This window comes from Aotus nancymaae, unplaced genomic scaffold, assembly GCF_030222135.1.
Source record: "Aotus nancymaae isolate 86718 unplaced genomic scaffold, 86718_ANA_hifiasm-v0.15.2.pri h1tg000007l, whole genome shotgun sequence".
Classification (NCBI taxonomy): Eukaryota; Metazoa; Chordata; class Mammalia; order Primates; family Aotidae; genus Aotus; species Aotus nancymaae.
Window position 1 is genome coordinate 28,492,894 of NW_026988418.1, and position 19,536 is coordinate 28,512,429.

General features: G+C 40.1%; 1 pseudogene; it reads left to right on the plus strand.

Moving 5' to 3' along the window:
- Nucleotides 1-14,045: 14,045 nt before the first annotated feature.
- LOC135273568 (5S ribosomal RNA) lies at nt 14,046-14,165 on the plus strand (annotated as a pseudogene).
- The last annotated feature ends 5,371 nt before the right edge of the window (nt 14,166-19,536 follow it).

The following is a 19,536-nucleotide window of genomic DNA, read 5'->3' on the forward strand; positions in this document are numbered from 1 at the left end:
CAGCAATGATGTGTGCCACTTCTGAGCAGAAGTTTTAGGAGCTACGGTGTGGACACCGTTCTCTTTCCCTTTGCAGTGACAACAGCAACCTCACAGAGCTCTTTCAACCTGGATCCTAAAGTGAAGACTTGGACCAGAGGTGCAGCCAATTCATCGTGGATGAGTAGTGCGCATTAAAAATAAACTTTTGCTTTATAAGCCACTGAGATTTGGATAGAGTTTATTTTCTAGTCATCCTAGCTGACTGATAAAACTGGGCCTAAGACTAATATGTCTTGTCATCCATTTATAACTTTGATTATTTCATTATGCATTGTTAGACTCAGTATACAAAGATGAATCAGACCCAGTTTTTGCCTGAGACTTCTTCATAATGAACTGGAGGAAAGGGACATATGATCAGATTACCCTATACATAACTGCTGAAGTTAATCACTGCACTATGAAGGAAAAAACAGAGGTAGCAACTCTCTTGGCTGACCAAGTAGATCCCATGGAGGGGCTCATATTTGAGTTGAGCGACACTTGCAAATGAGAACCCAAGCAGAGGAAATGGTAGGCACAAGAAAGTGAGCATGCGTGGCAGGTGGAGGCCACAGCAGCGTGAGGCAGGACTGGGGAGATAAGATAATGATAAGATTGAATTCTTTGTTTGTTTGTTTGTTTGTTTGTGGCAGAGTCTAGCTCCGTCAGTCTGGAGTGCAGTGGCACAATCTCGGCTTACTGCAATCTTTGCCTCCCAGGTTCAAGTGATTCTCCTGCCTCAGCCTCCCGAGTAGCTGGGATCACAGGCACCTGCCACCACTCCTGGCTAATTTTGTATTTTTAGTAGAGATGAGGTTTCACCATATTGGCCAGGCTGGTCTCGAACTCCTGAATTCAGGTGATCCACCTGCCTCGGCCTCCCTTAGTTCTGGGATTATAGGCGAGAGCCACCGCGTCTGGTCAATAAGATTGAATTCTATTGGGAAGGTCTTCACTTGGTTGGTGGTAGGCAGTATAGACTATTTGCCAGAAAATGACACCGTCAGATTTGCATGATAACGTTGTAACTGTACCCTGGTCTGAACTAAGGTGTGGTAGCAAAAAAGGTTGGTTAGATAATAACAGAAGAGAACAACTTAAATGACTCTAGGAAACAAAAATGGGTGAAATGGTGAGCGTGAGGCAGTGAGGAGTGTCAGGGCTGTGAGGACTGGAGGGCACGTCCTATCAGAGGCAAGTCACTGTTCAGTTCAGGACAGTTGTTAACCGTCTTAGGAATGGTGACTCAATGCTGCCACGCTTATTCAATTTGACAAAAGAAGCCAAACATTTGTGTTTCATATGAAATCTTATTTTCAAATATTTGCAATTTCAATTTTAAAAAATTAGGAGAGGGCTTCCCAGTCTTAACAACAACTAAATGCAGAGTTATAGAGAATTCTGTTTTATCAGACAGCATTACCCATTTAAATCACTCGAGTTTCTCCCCCGCTCCATATTTCAACTGCTGTGATGTTTTCCCATATTAATTTCAGCCAGTGAATATGTGCATATACAGTGATACTCTGTGTGTGTGTGTGTGTGTGTGTGTGTGTGTACATAAACACATATGTGATTGAAGATAATGCTTACAATTTATTGAGGGTTTACTCTGGTGCCAGGCCATAGGCCAAGCATTGTACGCCAATTACACATGATGAACTGAGTCTCAGAGAAATTAAGTTATTTGCTCAAGGCTCACTCAGTAAGTGGTATAGAATGATTATTTCAGTATGCTTGTGATGTCAGCTATTCTTCCTCATTCTGACTCCTATTACCCAAACACCAAGGGACCACAATTAAGGAACCTTTTGCCTTGCTCAGGACCATAAAGAGTTGGAGCCAGGGAGCCCTACTATTTGAAAGTGACCAGGAGCCAAGCAGTGCTGAGTCTGTCCTGTTGCCAGTTTTTCTCCTGCCATGATCCTGCTGTCAGTCCCTTTAACAAGCCTAGAAAGCCTCCCATGAAGAAATTATATCTCATATCCCATTGGTAGTTGACACTCTGCATCCCTGCCAATCTAGGGTCATATAACCTGAGAGAGGGATGCCATTTCCCGACAAGAAGGAATCAGAAATACAAAAATGAATAGTCCATAACCAGACCAGTCAGGGCAGACCAGCCACTCTACAAAGTAGTGGTTCACATACACTGACCCCTCCAGATCCACTGACTGTGTCAACCATCCTGGGGGCACTGATCATCTCAGACAGGCTACTCTGGACATATTGAACACCATAACATCCTGACTATTCTGGATACATTGATCATATACACCCACCACAATAGGAAAACCTTCTATTAGTCCAAAAGGGTCAGGGAGAAAGGAGCCAGGCTAAAATTGCTTAGAGACATGGATGCACCATCTTTTATATTTTATCTTTATAAAAAAAAAATTGGTATGTCTCCTCAGTATGAAGCTAATTTAAAAGAGGTGAATTATTTAGGATACACATGAAAGTCTTACCTAAAAATTTATAGATATTGCATTTATAAGTTGAGGCTAGATAGTGAGGACTCTGAAGATAATGGCAGATGCCTAGATCTGAATCTTTCTACACATCTTCCAAAAACCATACAGGCTGGGCACGGTGGCTCACGCCTGTAATCCCAGTACTTTGGGAGGCCGAGACAGGAGGATTGCTTGTGCCCAGTAGTTCAAGGCTTCAGTGAGCCAAGATCATGCTACTATACTCCAGTCTGAGCAGCAGAGAAAGACCCTGTTATTCATAAATAAATACATACATACATACACACACATACATACATACAGCTCAACAAGGACAGCAAATAAAATTACAACTCATATCTACTACATACCAAGAAATTTAATACTACAAAATCCTATTTTATTTAAGAGGGGAAATCATAGTCCCAGCCATTAAGCTCATGTAGAAGAAAGAGAAAAACAGGAATTATCTGAGAAAAGGAGAATGCAGTCAGATCCCAGAGAGTTTCACACTAAGTGGAGAAATGCTAAGAATAGCCATACAGTATCAGAGCACTTGCTATTGGTGAACTGAAGGGCCTTGAAAGTGCATGGGCCCAACAGTAAGTCTTCAGAGAGTACTGCTTCTGGGAGAGAACAAAGGAACTCAGATAGAAAAGGTATTTCTTGGAAATGTGGTGATGAAGAGGGAAGAAAAAGTTGGAAATTAAGAATCCTACAGAAAGAAGAGTTTCATAAAAACGATGACATATTAAACTCTACCTAACACTCCCCACTCCATGCAGGGAAAAAAAGAGGGAGAAAAGAAAAAAGATGCTTTCAATAAGGGAATTGCATTTTACTGTACCCACTGAAGAGGGCACTCTTGAGCTAAGAAACCTAGTAAACTACTAAAATCCTTCAATCCCATTTGTAGAAATACCTGGCCCTAGAAAATCTAAGTCTTGAAAATGAACAGAAAATCCAGCAGTCTTGAAAATGAACATCCAAAATTATTTTTTAAAGAAAAAAACTGAGAATCAAAAGTCTTCAGCTGATGAAAATATTCAAGATGAAAATATACAGATGAAAATATGCAGAGAAAACTGTAGTACAACACTTCGACATAAATCAAATAGTATCAGACAAGCAGTGATATGTAAAAACCTCACAAAACAAACTCACAAATGCAGAATAGAAGTGGGCACAAAACAAAAATTTGGGAAACAAGAGTTGACTGAGTATAGAAAAGAAAATGAAGGAACACACTAATCCTAAAAATTAGGGCTAAATTATAAGGTATGCAAGAGGGTACAAATTCAAAAATGTATACAAAGAACACATGGAAAAGTGGAATGAAAATTTCCAAGAGAATTGAAACAAAATGAAAAAAGTGAAAAGCCCCAAAAGAATAGCTATAGAAACAAAGAAGATCTAACATACCTATAATTGAATTTTCTAAAGAAGAAAAACAAAACAGTGAATCAAGACTAACATTCAAAGCTATAATCCAGCAAAACTTACCAAAAGATAAATTGAAAAATCCTGTATCTATTTACTGAAATGATCCACTGTGTGAAAATTAACCCAGAGTGGTCAAGTGTAAGATATTTTCTTGTATGCTATATCCCTTTTATTGATTTTTTTTCTGAAGTTTTAATTATGTGTACATGTTACAATCCATTTAATTTACTTATGTTTTTCTCTTTTAAAATCCTCTTCCTGGTGCTTTCTTTTAGTTCAGTTTGTTGTTTCTCTAGACTTCGAGAATTTAACTCATTTATATTTGTCATTTTTATATGTGTTTAAGGGTGTGAATTTTCCTCTGATATTTGTCATAATAGCTCACAAATTCAGAAATATAACATTTTTCATTATAATATCTTTCCAGAAATGCTCCAATGTTGTTTTGTATATTCTCTTTCACACAATGGTTGTTTAATAGTTTTTCTTTTAGATTTTTAGGTAGAAGGGCTTGTGAGTCTTGATATTAATTTCTAGCTTTATTGCATTGTGACCAAAGAATTTTTTTGTATTATGCCTACTTTATGGAACTTTTGAAGATTTTTTTGGTCAAGTTTTGTGACTCTCTCTGAGTGCTTAAAAAGATGATATGTTCCTCTCTCACTGCATATCTGTATTGAAGTCATGACCTATGACTTTCAATTATTATGAAAGAGTTCAATTATTAGATTTATTAAGTGTCACATTGGGACCCAACCCATCAGCACTCCCAACTCAAAGGCCCCCCACCCACCAAATTATTCCTAAAAACTCTGATCCCTGAATGTTCTGGGAGACTTATTTGAGTAGTAATAAAACTCTGGTCTCCTGCACAGCTGGCTCTGCATGAATTACTCTTTCTCTATTTCAGTTCCCCTCTCTTGATACATTGATTCTGTCTAGTCAGTGGGCAAGGTGAACCTGCTGGGCAGTTACAAATTTGGGGGCTCATCTGAGATTGCCCTTGTGGGCAGTGGTTCGGTAGCTCCCCTCTGGTGACAGATCCTGAGGCCAGCCCAAGTGCCCGTCTAGTTCTCTTAAACTGGGAGCTGACTCTGGCACCGTCTCTAGTGGCAAGGCACTGCCAACCCAAAGTGCATGGGTTTAATTGCAAGGCAGAAATAGTTTATGCAAAGGCATCTTTACACTGGCTTGGTGAGTGTTCTAGGCACTGCCAACAACTTCTTCCTTCTCCTGATTGGTTTGGCTTTTCCGGGGGTCTCAATTTGGTTTCTTTGGGGGTCTTTGTTGGTTCTCCCTAATAGTAGGTAGAGTCTTGGTTTGGGACACTTCTCCTCAATAGGGAGAATTTCAGGGAGATTTTTCAGATGGAGAATAGGAAGTTGATTTGGAAGGAATACTCTTGGAATTCTTGGTTAGGGATTTTGGTTTGGGAGGCCTTCTGTCCATTTTGATTTTGTGTATCTATTTGTATATGTGGAGGGGATCTCTGAAGGAACTGCTGACGGAAGTCCAGCAGGCCTAACTCGGAGAATCTTCCATAAGTGGTCACATTCGGGGAGCCATGATAAAAGCTTAACAGGCCGGACTCAGGATGATCATCCACTCTTTGTCTTGCCCAAGACCACTCATTACATTCCTGGTCAGAGGTCACCCCTCCACACCTTGAGTGGTTAAAAAATGACAAGGACCAATGAGAAAGTTTGAGCCTCTCCAGGTCAATGTTGGATGCCGAATGAGGAGACTAGTGTCTCTTTTGTTATGTGCATTTGCTAGGCTGGGATGGAAAGTGTTTATTTGGTTCTTCATGCAGCCAGCTGGGCAGCCTCTTGCAAAATTGAGAAGCTTTTGCCTATGGTTCCATAAAACAGAAAAGGACGATTTTGTTTTGTAAAGTGGCTTGGGCCCCACAAATATGGTGCAGTGAGCAGGGTCATAAAAAGCCACTCCATTCTTCTGCAAGCTGCAGAGAAAGAGAATCTGGAAACCAAGTATGCTGGCAAAAGGGTAAGAATTTCTTTTAATTTATTTATTTAGACAGAGTCTTGCTCTGCTGTCACACAGACTGGAGTGCAGAGGCATGATCTCAGCTCACTGCAACCTCCACTTACCAGGTTCAAGCAATTCTCGTGCCTCAGCCTGCCAAGTAGCTGGGATTATAAGTGCACACCCTCAAGCCTGGCTAATTTTTATATTTTTAGAAGAGACGGGGTTTTGCTATGTTGGCTAGACTGGTCTCAAACTCCTGACCTCAAGAGATTCGCCCACCTGACCTCAAGAGATCCGCCCGCCTTGGCCTCCCAAAGTGCTGGGATTATAGGCATGAACAATTGTGCCCAGCTAAAAAGGGCAAGAATTTCTTACCAGCCAGGTTTCTGGCCTCTCTCTGTCTCTGAATGTTAAAAGTCACTGTTTGTCTCCTCTGCAAGGGTTTGCTTAACTGAATAAAGGATTTGTGAGACTAGTCTTGGGCTGTAGCGAATCTGGTGTACTTTGTGCTATGAGTTCGTCTTTCTGTGTAGTTCTGTAATGGAGACGCGTACTACACATTAGAACATGAACTTGGGACCCCTATAAGCCTGCTGTTCAAACCAGTTTGGCAGACTGGTCAGTTACAAACTTTGCTGCAGTTCCCTGAAACCAATACTGGGTGAGGTTTCCCTCTCATCTTGTTTTATGTCCTTGGGCGCTTGACCTCGTAACCTTATGGTAGTACTTTCTCTTGGTCTTCACCATCCAGAGGACAGGAATCTTGTGGTTCAAGTCATAATTAGCTTTAAAAATTATCTCAAGCAGTGAGAAGCCCTTGCAAGCTTGAAATTGGCTGTTCTAGGTTCCTTCTGGGAAGGGTAATAAAGACTGCCCAATGTTGTAGCTCAGAAGCTAAGGCTTTGTCTTTTCACAATGTTAGCCTGGGGTTAAATTCTTGGCCGGAGGAATGAGTCCTTTCTGATTTTTTTTTTTTTTTGTAGGGAGAGGTCTTGATATGTTGCCCAGGCTGGTCTCAAACTCCTGGGCTCAAGTAAGCCTCCTGCCTAGGTCTCCCAAAGTACTGGCACTACAGGTGTGAACCACTGCATCCAGCCTTTTTCATTTTCTAAATCACAGAAATGATATGTATGAAAATAGGCTTGGAAAGGGGATAAATTAGTAATTGTCCCATGGCCCAAGTCTAGTCATGGTTAATAGTTTAGTATTATCCTTCCAGTTTCTTTCTGTCTGTGCACATATTTCTGTTACATAGAATTAGTTATAATAATCTTTCTTTCTTTCTTCTTTTCTCTTTCTCTCTTTTCTCTCTCTCTTTCTTTCTTTCTTGATAAGAGTTTTGCTCTTGTTGCCCAGGCTAGAGTGAAATGGCATGATCTTGGCTCACCGCAACCTCTGCCTCCCAGGTTCAAGTGATTCTCCTGCCTCAGCCTCCTGAGTAGCTGAAATTCTGCTGCCATGCCCAGTGAATTGTTTCTGTAATTTTAGTAGAGATAGGGTTTCACCATGTTGGCCAGGCAGGTTTTGAACTCCTGACCTCAAGTGATCAGCCCACCTCCGCCTTCCAAAGTGCTGGGATTATAGGCGTGAGCCACTGTGCCCAGACTATAATAATATTTCTTGTAGACTTATAGCCTCTTTCTGTGTTGGCATTATAGGATAAAAATGTCACTACATGAACATATTCTATTACTAAATAATGTTTTTAGTTGTTTCAAAATTGCCCATCATGTGGACATATCAATTATTCTGTTTTTTTTTTTTTGAGATGGAGTCTTGCTCTGTCACCCAGGCTGTTGTGCAGTGGCATGATCTTGGCTCACTCTCACTGCAACCTCAATCTCCTGAGTTCAAATGATTCTCCTCCCTCAGGATCCTGAGTAGCCAGGACTACAGGCATGCACCACCACATCTGGCTAATGTTTGTAATTTTAGTGGAGACAGGGTTTCACCCTGTTGTCCAGGCTGGTATCGAACTCCTGATCTCAAGTGATCTGCCCTCCTTGGCCTTCTAAAGTGCTGGGATTAGAGGCATGAGCCACCATGCCTGGCCCAATTATTCTTGTATAATTAGGTTTTTAACATTTTTTTTTTCTAACTGAAGATCTGTTTTTCTGATTTTAAAAAGCATACACTTTGATATTTTCACATGGTACTGAAAAATATAAAATTATGCTCTTAATTCTTCCACCTAGAGGGTGAACTCTACTAATAGTTTTGTGCCATTTTCTGGCTATCTCCTTATTTATCATAAACACAATCACTTTACTAGTCTATAACATGTGGCTTGTTTCTTTTTTATTTTATGAAGAAAAGAGGTTTATTTGGCTCACAGTTCTGCAGGCTGTATAAGGAGCATGGCACCAGCATTTGCTTCTGATGAGGGCCTCAGGGAGCTTTCACTCATGATGGAGGGGGAAGGACAGCTAGTATGACATAAGGCAAAAGAGAGAGCAAGAGAGTGAATTGGTGTTTGGGGTTTAAAAAAAATCTTTTTTTGTTGAGACAGAGTCTTGCTCTGTCGTCCAGTCTGGAATACAGTAGCATGATCATGGCTCACTGCAGCCTTGACCTCCTGGGCTCATGCAATCCTCCTGCCTCAGCCTCCTGAGTAGCTGGGACCACAAGTGCCCACCACCATGCCTGGCTAATTTTTTTTTTTTTAGTAAAGACGGGGTTTCACCATGTTAGCTAGGCTGGTCTCAAACTCCTGATCTCAACTGATCTGCCCCCTTCAGCCTCCTAAAGTGCTGGGATTACAGGCATGAGCTACCATGCTTGGCCAAAAATACACAATTAAATTATTATTGGCTATAGTCATCTGTTGTGCTATCAAATACTAAATCTTATTCATTATTTCTAAATATTTTTTGTACCAATTAACCATCTCCACTCCCCGCCATCTCCCCTACTACCCTTCCCAGCCACTGTCAACCTTCATTCTACTGTCTATCTGTTTGTCTTTCTGTTAATAAGAGGTTTTTGGTTTTTTTTTTTCCTCAACAATGCTATTTGGGAGGAGGAGGTTGCAGTGAGCCAAGATTGTACCATTGCACTCCAGCCTGGGCAACAAGAGCAAAACTCCATCACAAACAAACCAACCAAAAAAAAAAAAAAAAAAAAACCAATGCTATTAACAACAATAAAAATATTCTTATATTATATAAAATGTCCTTGTGTAAGACGACAATTTTTTTTTGTTTCAAATTTGTAGTATGAAAATTCCAAACATATGCAATGGTAGAGAGAACAGTTCAATTCCAAGTAACCACCATCCACCTTCAATGCTTATCAGTTATTGGGCCAGTCCTGTTTCATCAGTAACCTCACCCACTTCTCCACACTCTGATTATTTACAAGTGAATCCCAGGTTCATGATGCCTTGGCACTTCCTGAAGTGATGTGTATTTCTAAAGGTTCTTCACAGTCTGGTCCTGAGTAACTTTCCTGTTACATCTCTTGCCACATCCCATGAGCTCTAGACTCCAGCTATTTCAAACTAAGATTTGGCTACATCATTCTTCAAACATGCCTTGCTCTTTAGGACTTCTTTCTCTTTGTATATCCTAGGATGTTTCCTCTTCTCTTCCCTGTTTATCAACACTTCACCTTTCAGGGTCCAGCTCACATCCCCTCGCCCATAACGTCTTCCCTGTCTCCTCCTATGTGTGTTCCTATAGCACTTTGCATTACTTCACCTTTAGTCCTCATCACACTGCACAGTCCAAACACCCCTGCAGGGTGGGGACCAGCCTCCCACAGGACCTGATAAAAGAAAAAACTTGGTAGACAGAGTCCATTGAAAATTCCGAAAAAATGCTTTCAATTGACGTAAATATGTAAATCTACAGTAGTATGCAAATAAAATGTAAAATATTTGCTTGTATAGTACTAAAAGGAAATGTCATTCATAATTAAGACATTCAGAAAATAAAAAATGAACAGCCTTGACTACTTAGAGACTTGAATTTATATAAACAAGGAAATACTCTAAAGAGTTAAAAAACAAGTGACTGACATAAAATTTCATAGTATATGCAATAGAGAGAAGATTGATATCCATACCTTATAAAGAGCTCCTACAAATCAGCTAGAGAGAAACTCAGTAAAACAATGGGTAAAAGATACAGAGACAGAGAATTCACAAAAGAAATACAAATGATAACTAAACATATGAAAAGTTGTTAAACTTCCTAATTAGGGAAATAAAACTTTAAAAATGAAAAACCAGTTTTAAATATCAAATTCTCAAAAATTAAAAATACTAATAATATCCAGAGTAATAGTAATATCCAATGTAAAGGAAAATTCTAATATGCTGTCATGGACATGTAAATCGATAGTCATTTTGAAAGACAAATAGCCAGTATGTATCAAAACGAAAAATTCACATATGCTTTGATCGTATAATTTTATTTCTAGGAATCTATGTTACAGAAATACATTTGTGCACAAAGTTGTGTAGGATATCCATTTGAAGTCCTGGTGGAAACAGTAAAAACTGGAAACAACCTAAATATCTGACAGTAAGAATATGGTTAAGTAATAAATAATAAATCATAGTCCATCCATATATGGAATATTATGCATTGGAATTATTTTCAGATATGTTGTTAATAACAATATGAATAATATATAGATTATATACTATTTATGTAAAAATATTTGTGTGTGTGTGCTCATAACACAAGTATATAAAAATAGAATTTCTTGTAGTTTTCTATAATTCAATCTAATTTTTGTTTCGAATCCCCATAGTATCAGCCTTGTAGATACAATCTCAGTGAATTTGGAGTTTCCTTTTCTCCAGGACTTTGTCTGAGTTTCCAGGCACTGGGAGCTGGGAACAGCAGTCAATCCATTTGATACTTGAGGTCATCTGTCAACACAGGAATCTGCCAAGATATCCACCTTCGTGTCTGATCCTTGGTCATCAGTTCACACAGGTGCTCCTGTTCTGTCTGTCTAGCGTTTTTCTCTGCTACTTCGTCATCCTGCCCATGGGCACAGAAATCATTCTGCAGGCCCAGGATTCATTTTGTTCTTTCTGCTCCCTCGCAGGGCACTGGAATGTCTGAGAGAGTGTCTACAGGCAACTATTTGGGATTCTGCATTAGAAACAGGCTGTCAAGCACCATCTCACTCTAGGATCCTCCAGAATCTATATTCTCACCATGTTATCTCAGACTCCCTGCTTCCTGTCTCCCAGAGGAAATAACCAAGAGTGGGGAAAGTCATGGTTGGGAAATGCCTCTGTCCTCAAATCCTCTACTTTTCTTATTTACTGTGTTTTTCCTAAGTCTCTGTATATACCAGGATTCACCTTCATTATAAGTGTTAACACTTTGGAAAACCAAAGCCAGAGGACAATCCTCACAACCCACTGTGCCTGTTTTTTCTCTTCTCTTCATCCCTATGGCAATGAGCATAACAGAGCCAAGCTGTTTGAATTGGGGAGTTGCAGCAAGGGAGGAATTTGAGTAATATTTCTAAATATGTTCCCGCCATATCTTTTACATATATTTATTATGTGTGGAACTATAGAAGAAAGGTCTTGAAAGATATATGTTAAACAGTTAACAGTAGCTGTCTCTGGGGAAGGCACTGAAAAGTGGGGAACTGCAATTCTGCCACGTACCTGGAAGGAGACAGAGCTGGCATTTGTGAATCCACTGGTACGACTCCACACACTCCAAACCAGAGATTCAGAAGCAAAAGGAAAGGTGACACGTACAAGAGGTACTCCTGTTTCTCCCTCTTGCTTGCTAAGTCTTTACAAACGGACTGGTTGTCTTTCATTTCCTCCTGACTGGGGATATACTCATGAGTAATGGATTCCTCAAATGAGTTTCTGATCTTATTTAACTTCCAACTGGGCTCTTCAGTAGAACCTCAAATCTTATTTTATCTCTATTGTTTCAAACTCCTCTTATGTTGAGTTTTGATTTTGTCACCAAAGCTGTTAGGGAGCAGGAAAGTGGACTATATATTCCCTCCTTCACCACACTTGACTATCATTATCTTACATCTCATCAGAGAGACCTAAAATGGGGAAGAAGGAAAATCAGAGGGATGGGATCCAATAGTCCTAGAGCAAGACTTCGGCAAAGATTAGTGGGAGGGAAGTTGATCCATGTATTTAAAGCAAGGTTACAGCTGTTTCATCATGTACAAACCTTCCTTCTTAGCCTTGGATGCTTCAGTGACTTAGATGCAAGTAAAATCATACTGATTAGATTTACAGCTGAGAGAGATCACTATCTGGATAAAAAAAGTAAAGATTTCAAAAGACCTTGAGTCTAGGTCAAAACAACAAAATGCAATTAAATGTCAAGTTCTACATTTATGTTTAAAAACTCAGTTACGAAAGTATATAAAATAGGAGAAACTTGGCTTGATCACAATTTATATGAAAAAAATTCTAAGATTTTAATGACTCTAAATTAGCTCAACCTAATGTTAAAAAATCTTCCACATCCTCAAAAACAGCTGATAAAATCTTAGTTCCTATAATAGAAATATAGTTTTGTATTTAGGTTAATGAAAGTGATCATATAATTGAACTCGGCATTGAAAATATTTTCCGGATATATTTATTGTAAATGAAAAATACGAACAATGGATAAGTTATGACACCATTTGTGTAAACAACATCGTGTCTCTGTGTATATGTGCTTGTCTGTGTGTAATAGATATGAACAACGTTTTACATTTAGGTTTCAACATTCAAATGCAGAAGTATAACCTTCATAAATAATATTTTTAAAATGCTTTAAATCCTTTCCCATGGCCATGCATCCTGGTAGACATTGAACACAGAAGTTGGGCAATATATGAAGAACTTAGGAGGGCTCTAGGTTCTATTTTTTAGAAAGATATTGTGAAAGAAGAAAATATTCAAAGGGGAGCGAAAGGATATAGAAGGAGCAGAAGGAGGGGACAAGTGTTTGCATTCTTCAGCTGTAAAGAGCAGCCTAAGGCAGAATAAAGACCAGCAACAAAATGCCAAAAGAAATTGGTCCTGTGTTCAACTCAAGGAAGGCCTACAATGTTCAAATTATCCTGTTACAGGGAAGATTGAGTTTTCTTTCCTTTGTGTCCTCTGCCAACTGGGATGATGACGATGTTATGAACAATAATGCTTACCATTTATTGAGAGTTTACCAAGTGTTTTTCACTATCTTATTTAATCCTCACTATAATGCTGTGAAGGTCAGAAAGATTAAATAACTTGCCCAAGGGTTGAGTGTCCACCCACAACCCTACAAAAGAGGGCATATTGGTCTGTTTGGGCTACTGTAACAAAATACTACAAATTGGGTTGGGTGGTTATAAACAACAGAAATCCCTTTCTTTCTTTTTCTTTTCTTTCTTTTTACCTTTAACTTCTTAGGTTCAAGTGATCCTTCCACCTCAGTCTTCTGAAGTGTTGTGATTACAGGCATGAGCCACTGTGTCCAGCCCAGAAATTTCTTTCTCATGATTGTGGAGGCTGGGAAGTCCAAGATCAAGGCAGATTTGGTCTCTGGTGAAGGCCTGCTTTCCCGATCATAGATGATGTCTTCTTGCTATGTCCTCACATGGTAGAAAGGGCAAGGCAGCTCTCTGGACCTCTTCTATAAGGGCACTAATCCATTCATAAGGGCTCCACCCTCATGACCTAATTACCTCTCAAAGGCCCCATCTCCTAATGCCATTACCCTAGTGCTTAGGTTGTAATATACACATTTTGGGAGACAGAAACATTCAGATCTTAGCAAAAGGGATAGCCCAGTATGTCTATATTTCATGCACTTTTTGCAAAATAATAGTACAGCCTATTTGACAATTCATTGTAAGGTTTGCTACACATCCCCCTTCTAGGATGTTCAGTCCACTGGAGAAAGAATAATCTCTGAATAGGAGTAAAACCATAGTGAAATAAGAAGGGCTTTAGAATAAAATGCTTTGCTTGTGGATATAGATCTTGAAATAAGCCCAAAGTACATGAACCATGTTTCTAGAGCAGTGCTTGCCGAATAGAATATTCTGGAATGACAGAAATGTTCTATGACTATGACATATACTAGATTAGCCACTAACTACATGTAGGTATCACTCTTTAATCTTGTAAACTTTAGATTAAATAATAAATTTAGGGTCTATGGCCATACCACCCTGAATGAGCCTGAGTTCGTCTGATCTCAGAAGCTAAGCAGGGTTGGGCCTGGTTAGTACTTGGATGGGAGACTGCCTGTGAATACCTGGTGCTTATCGGCTTGTTAAAAAGGAAATTGAAAAAATAATAAATTTAGGCCAGGTGCTGTGGTTCATGCCTGTAATCCCAGCACTTTGGGAGGCCGAGGTGGGTGGATCACAAGGTCAGGAGTTCAAGACCAGCCTGGCCACAAGGGTGAAACCTCATCTCTACTAAAACCACGCAAAAAATTAGCTGGGTGCAGTGGCAGGCACCTGTAATCTCAGCACCTCGGGAGGCTGAGGCAGAAGAATAGCTAGGAGGCGGAGGTTGCAGTGAGCAGAGATTTTGCCACTGCATTTTAGCCTGGGTGACGGAGCAAGACTCTGCCTCAATGAATAAATGAATAAATAAATAAATTTAAAGTGGAGACTACCCTTAATTGTTTTCTGCACTAATGACAGTCCTATAGTCGTTGCCATTGGGGCAACTGAAACGTGAAACAACACTATTGGTTTCAGTGGATCCAGAGGCATTTGGGTTAGGTTATATGGTTTAGCTTATATTCTGGAATATAAGTTTATATTAGGTTATACAGTGTAGCTTATATTCTGGAACTTTCTATAAGGGAGGATGGGCAACAGGGTTGCTCAAGCATAATAATAGAAAGACATTTAAATCATGAAGTTTGAAGGATGTGGCCTTCTTCAACCACCAAGACCTTCTCATTTCTCTGTCTTAAGCCACACACATGCATATACCACACATTTATTTACTCATTGCAAAACAAAAACAAAAACAAAAAAATTGCCACTTTGTCAGGTATGGTGGCTCACACCTGTAATCCTAGCACTTTGGGAGGCTGAGGTGGGAGGATTGTTTGAGCCTGGGAATTCAAACCAGCCTGGGCAGTAGAGTGAAACCCTGTCTCTACAGAAAATAAAACAATTAGCTGGGTGTGGTGGTGTGTGCCTATAGTCCCAGCTACTCTGGAGGCTGAGGTGGGAGGAATGTTTGAGCCTGGGAGGGTGAGGCTATAGTGAGCTGAGATCACATCACTGCACCCCAGCCTCAGTGACAGAGTGAAACCCTGTCTCAAATAACAACGAAAGCAAAAACAAAAACAAAAAACAGTGCCATCCTTTTTGTCTGTTGCTGTCTCTCTAAATGGACAAAGTATTACAGTAAGCTACCATTTACTGAGCCTATTTGATCCTTTACATGTAACAGCAAAACTTATCACAACTATAAGGTAGGTACTAGTTATTATTTCCATTTTACAGATTGGGAAACAGAGACTTAGAGAAGTTAGGCAAGTTGGCCAAGGTCATAAAGTTAGTCAGTGGCCGAGCCAGTATTCACACAGTTGTGTTTAGCTGAAAAGTCTAGGTCCTTTCTACTATCCTCCACTCACACCACACACACATGCGTGCATATACATGCATGCACACACATGAATCTTGTATCCCATTGACTTTGAGCGCTGTCATATTCATATTTCTTGACCTAGCTTTGTAAACACAATGACATGCATGGAATTCAGGACTTTTTTTCCCTTTTTGTTTTTCTCCACGCCCAGTGAGCCAGATGTACTAATAAGTAGGCTTACTTCGTTTGCATTTTTGACATTTGAAAAGAAATTCCATGTTCCTCATGCTCATGAATGCGCCTCAGGCACTTGGGTGTTTCCACTTGGTGGAAGATCTTCTCTCAGACCACATTCTTTTCCCATGGACTCCAGGGACTGTGAAGCCTGCCACTGGATCTGCCTGGAGCGAACAGTGACTGTGGGAGTCAGAGACTTCTGGTCTTTCTTCAGCTCCAGTTGGAAGAGTGCCGTAAAATCATGTGATGTTTGGACTAAAAGGGCAAGCCAAAGAATGTTCCTTGCATCTTTGTCTGACCGGTGAAGTCTAAGCAGTGAGCAAGGGAGCCTCTCCGAGGAGCTGTTCCAATCTGCTGGATGTGCCAGGACAGTGGAATAAAAGGTGAGTCTCTAAGCCACTCCCAATGGGGCTATTAACACTTAGCACTGTTTCAAAACCAGTCAGTGAGAGTCAGGACGCACAGGGAAGGATGGTGGGAGGCCCTGGAAGGGAATATCTTGGTCATCTGGTTAAGTTCCCTCCACTAATGGGAGTGAGTAGTGGTGTTGGTGGCCAAGTAGTAAGCTAGGAGGAGAAGGGACATAACTAGTCTTTCACAGATAGTTTGGTTAACCAGGACCTAGATTTCTAAGTGTCTTAACCCTGAGGCCAGGTAAAAAGTCCCAGGACAGAGGGCAATCCTCATTTAGGGCATTATTTGGTGGCACATGGTCACCATTCCTGAATAGCTTTGCTAATTAGATCACTTTTTTTTTTTTTTTTTTTGAGACAGGGTCTCCCTCTGTTGCCCAGGCTGGAGTGCAGTGGTGTGATCTTAACTCACTGCAGCCTCTGCCTTCAAGCAATTCTCCTGCCTCAGCCTCCTGAGTAGCTGGGATTACAGGCGTGTACCACCATGCCTGGCTAATTTTTGTACTTTTAGTAGAGAGGGGTTTTCACCATATTGGCCAGGCTGATCTCAAATTCCTGATCTCAAGTGAGCCGCCTGCCTCGGCCTCCCAAATTGTTGGGATTACAGGTGAGCCACCGCACCCAGCTAAGATCACTTCTTCTAAAGGCCTGTTTCTTCAGTCTGAATGCCAGGGAGAGTGAGAGCTGCTGTGGAAGAAAGCAGCTTATTGCTGCTGAAGAGAGAGGACATCTCTCAATTTCTGCCTTCTTCCCAGTTTTCTTCTTCATTTCATATTTACAGCTTTCTGTTCTTTTTCTTCTTCTTCTTCTTCTTCTTTTTTTGAGACAGAATCTTGCTCTGTCACCCAAGCTGGAGTGCAGTGGTGCAGTCTGGGCTCACTGCAACCTCCCCCTTCTAGGATCAAGTGATTCTCATGTCTCAGCTACCTGAGTAGCCAGGACTACAGATGCTCACCACCATGGCCCCTTAATTTTTTTTTTTTTTTAATAGAGATGGGGTTTTGCCATGCTGGCCAGGCTAGTCTCAAACTCCTGACCTCAGACAATCTGCCGGCCTTGGTCTCCCAAAGTGCTGGGATTATAGGTGTGAGCCACCACACTGGGCCAGCTTCCTATTCTTCTGAATTACAGAAAGAATAAAATGGGGGTTTTCCCAGTTTTTTTTTCTCTCTCTCTGTTTCTCTGTCTTATGTTGTTGTTTTTTGAGTCAGGGTCTTGCTCTGTCTCAAAAACTCCCCGGCTGGAGAGCAGTGCCATGATCATGGCTCCCTGCAGCCTCAACCTCCCAGGCTCAAGCAATCCTCCCAAGTAGCCGGGAACACAAAAGCATGCCACTGCACTGGGCTAAATTTTTGATTTTTTTTTTTTTTTTTTGTAGCGGCAAGGGCTCACTATGTTGCCCAGGCGGGTCTTGAACTCCTGGGCTCAAGCAATCCTTCCACCTTGGCCTCTCAAAGTGCTGGGATTATAGGCATGAGACACTGCATCTAAAATTTATTATAGAGTGTTACTTATCTAGACCACTAAGGGCTTCACTCTGAACTGGGAGAGTAATTTAGCTCTTCCCAACAGACCTGGGCCTTCAAGCTACTGTAACCTCTTTGAATCCTCCATACCTCTACCCTGAGACTTAGCAGATGGTCTTTGGCCTCACTGAGTGAGCAAGAGGGAGTAAGGAAGTTCAATATAGTCGTGAAATCATGAGCCTAGGTTGAATTGTGACTCAGCTGAATTTTAAATATTTAATTGAACTATACGAAATTGCTGATATGCAACCTAAAAAAATTTAAATGTTTTGTTTCGAGATAATTGTAGATTGATATGTAGTTGTAAGGGATAATATAGAGAGATCCCATGTACCCTTTTACCCATTTTCTCCTAATAGAAATATTGTGCAGAATTACAATCTAATATAATAACTAATATGTTGACATTGATACAGTAAAGATACAGAACAGTTTCATCACCACAGAATCCCTTCTGTAGCCACATCCACCCTGCTCCTCCCTGACAACTACTGTTTTGTCCTCCATTTGTATAATTTTGCCATTTTAAGAATGTTATATAAATGAAAGTATGTAACCTTTTGAGATTGGCTTTTTTCACTTATTATAATTCCTTGGCTGTTCACTGAGAGTGTTACATGTGTCAATAGTTTGTTACTTTTTATTGCTCACTAGTATTCCATGGTATGCATGTACCACAGGTTGTTTAACCATTGACCCATTAAAAGATACCTGGGTTCTTTCCAGGTTTGGGCTGTTACCAAATAAAGCTACTGTGAACATTCTTTTTGTAGGTTTATGTGTGTTTTCATTTTTTTCTGGGATAAGTACCCAATAGTGCAACCGCTGGATCGTATGGTAGTTGTGTGTTTAGTTTTATAAGAAACTGCTAAACTCTTCCAGGGTGGCTGTACCAGTTTACATTCCTGTCAGTGATATAGGAGTGATTCAGTTTCTCTGCTGTATCCTCATTCTGTTAGGTGTGTAGTGATATCTCATTGTGGTTGTAATTTGTATTTCCCTAATGGCTAATGATGTTGGATTTCTTTTCATATGTTTATTTGTTATCTATATATCTGCCTCAGAGAAATATGTGTTCATATCTTGTGCACATCTTAACTTTTTTTTTTCTTGAGACAGAGTCTCACTATATTGCCCAGGTTGGAGTGTAGTAGCACAATCTTGGCTCACTGCAACCTCTACCTCCCGGGTTCAAGCAATTCTCCTGCTTCAGCCTCTGAAATAGCTAGGACTACAGGCATGCGCCACCATGCCTGGCTAATTTTGTATTTTTAGTAGAGATGGGATTTCATCATGTTGGTCAGGTTTGTCTTGAACTCCTGACCTCAGGTGATCCACCTGCTTCGGCCTCCCAAAGTACCGGGATTACAGGCGTGAGCCACTGTACCCGCTGGTTTGTTTGTTTTTTAAAGCTGGGTTTTGAGAATTCTTTACATATTTTAAATATTTCTTTATTAGGTATGTGATTTCAGGTATTTTGCCCAGTTGGTTGTATGGCTTTTTCATCTTCTTTATAGGGTCTTTCACAGAGCAAAGATAATTTTGATAAGGTTCAACTTTTCAATTTTTCCTCTTATTGTGCTTTTGGTAACAAGCCAAAGAACTCTTTGTATAGTTCTGGGTATTAGAAAATTTTTTCCTATTCCTTTCTAAAAGTTTTATAGTTTTACATTTAAGTCTGGAATCCATTTTGATTTGATTTTTGTATAAGATATAAAGTTTGGGTCATGGATCTTTTCCTTTTTTTTTTTTTTTGCCTATGGATGTCCAATTGCTCCAGCATCATTTGTTGAAAAAGCATATTTCTTCCACTTAATTGCTTTTGATCCTTTGTTAAAAATTAGTTGGACATATTTATGTGGGTCTATTCTATTTCTGGGTCTTTATTCTGTTCCATTGATGTATGTGTC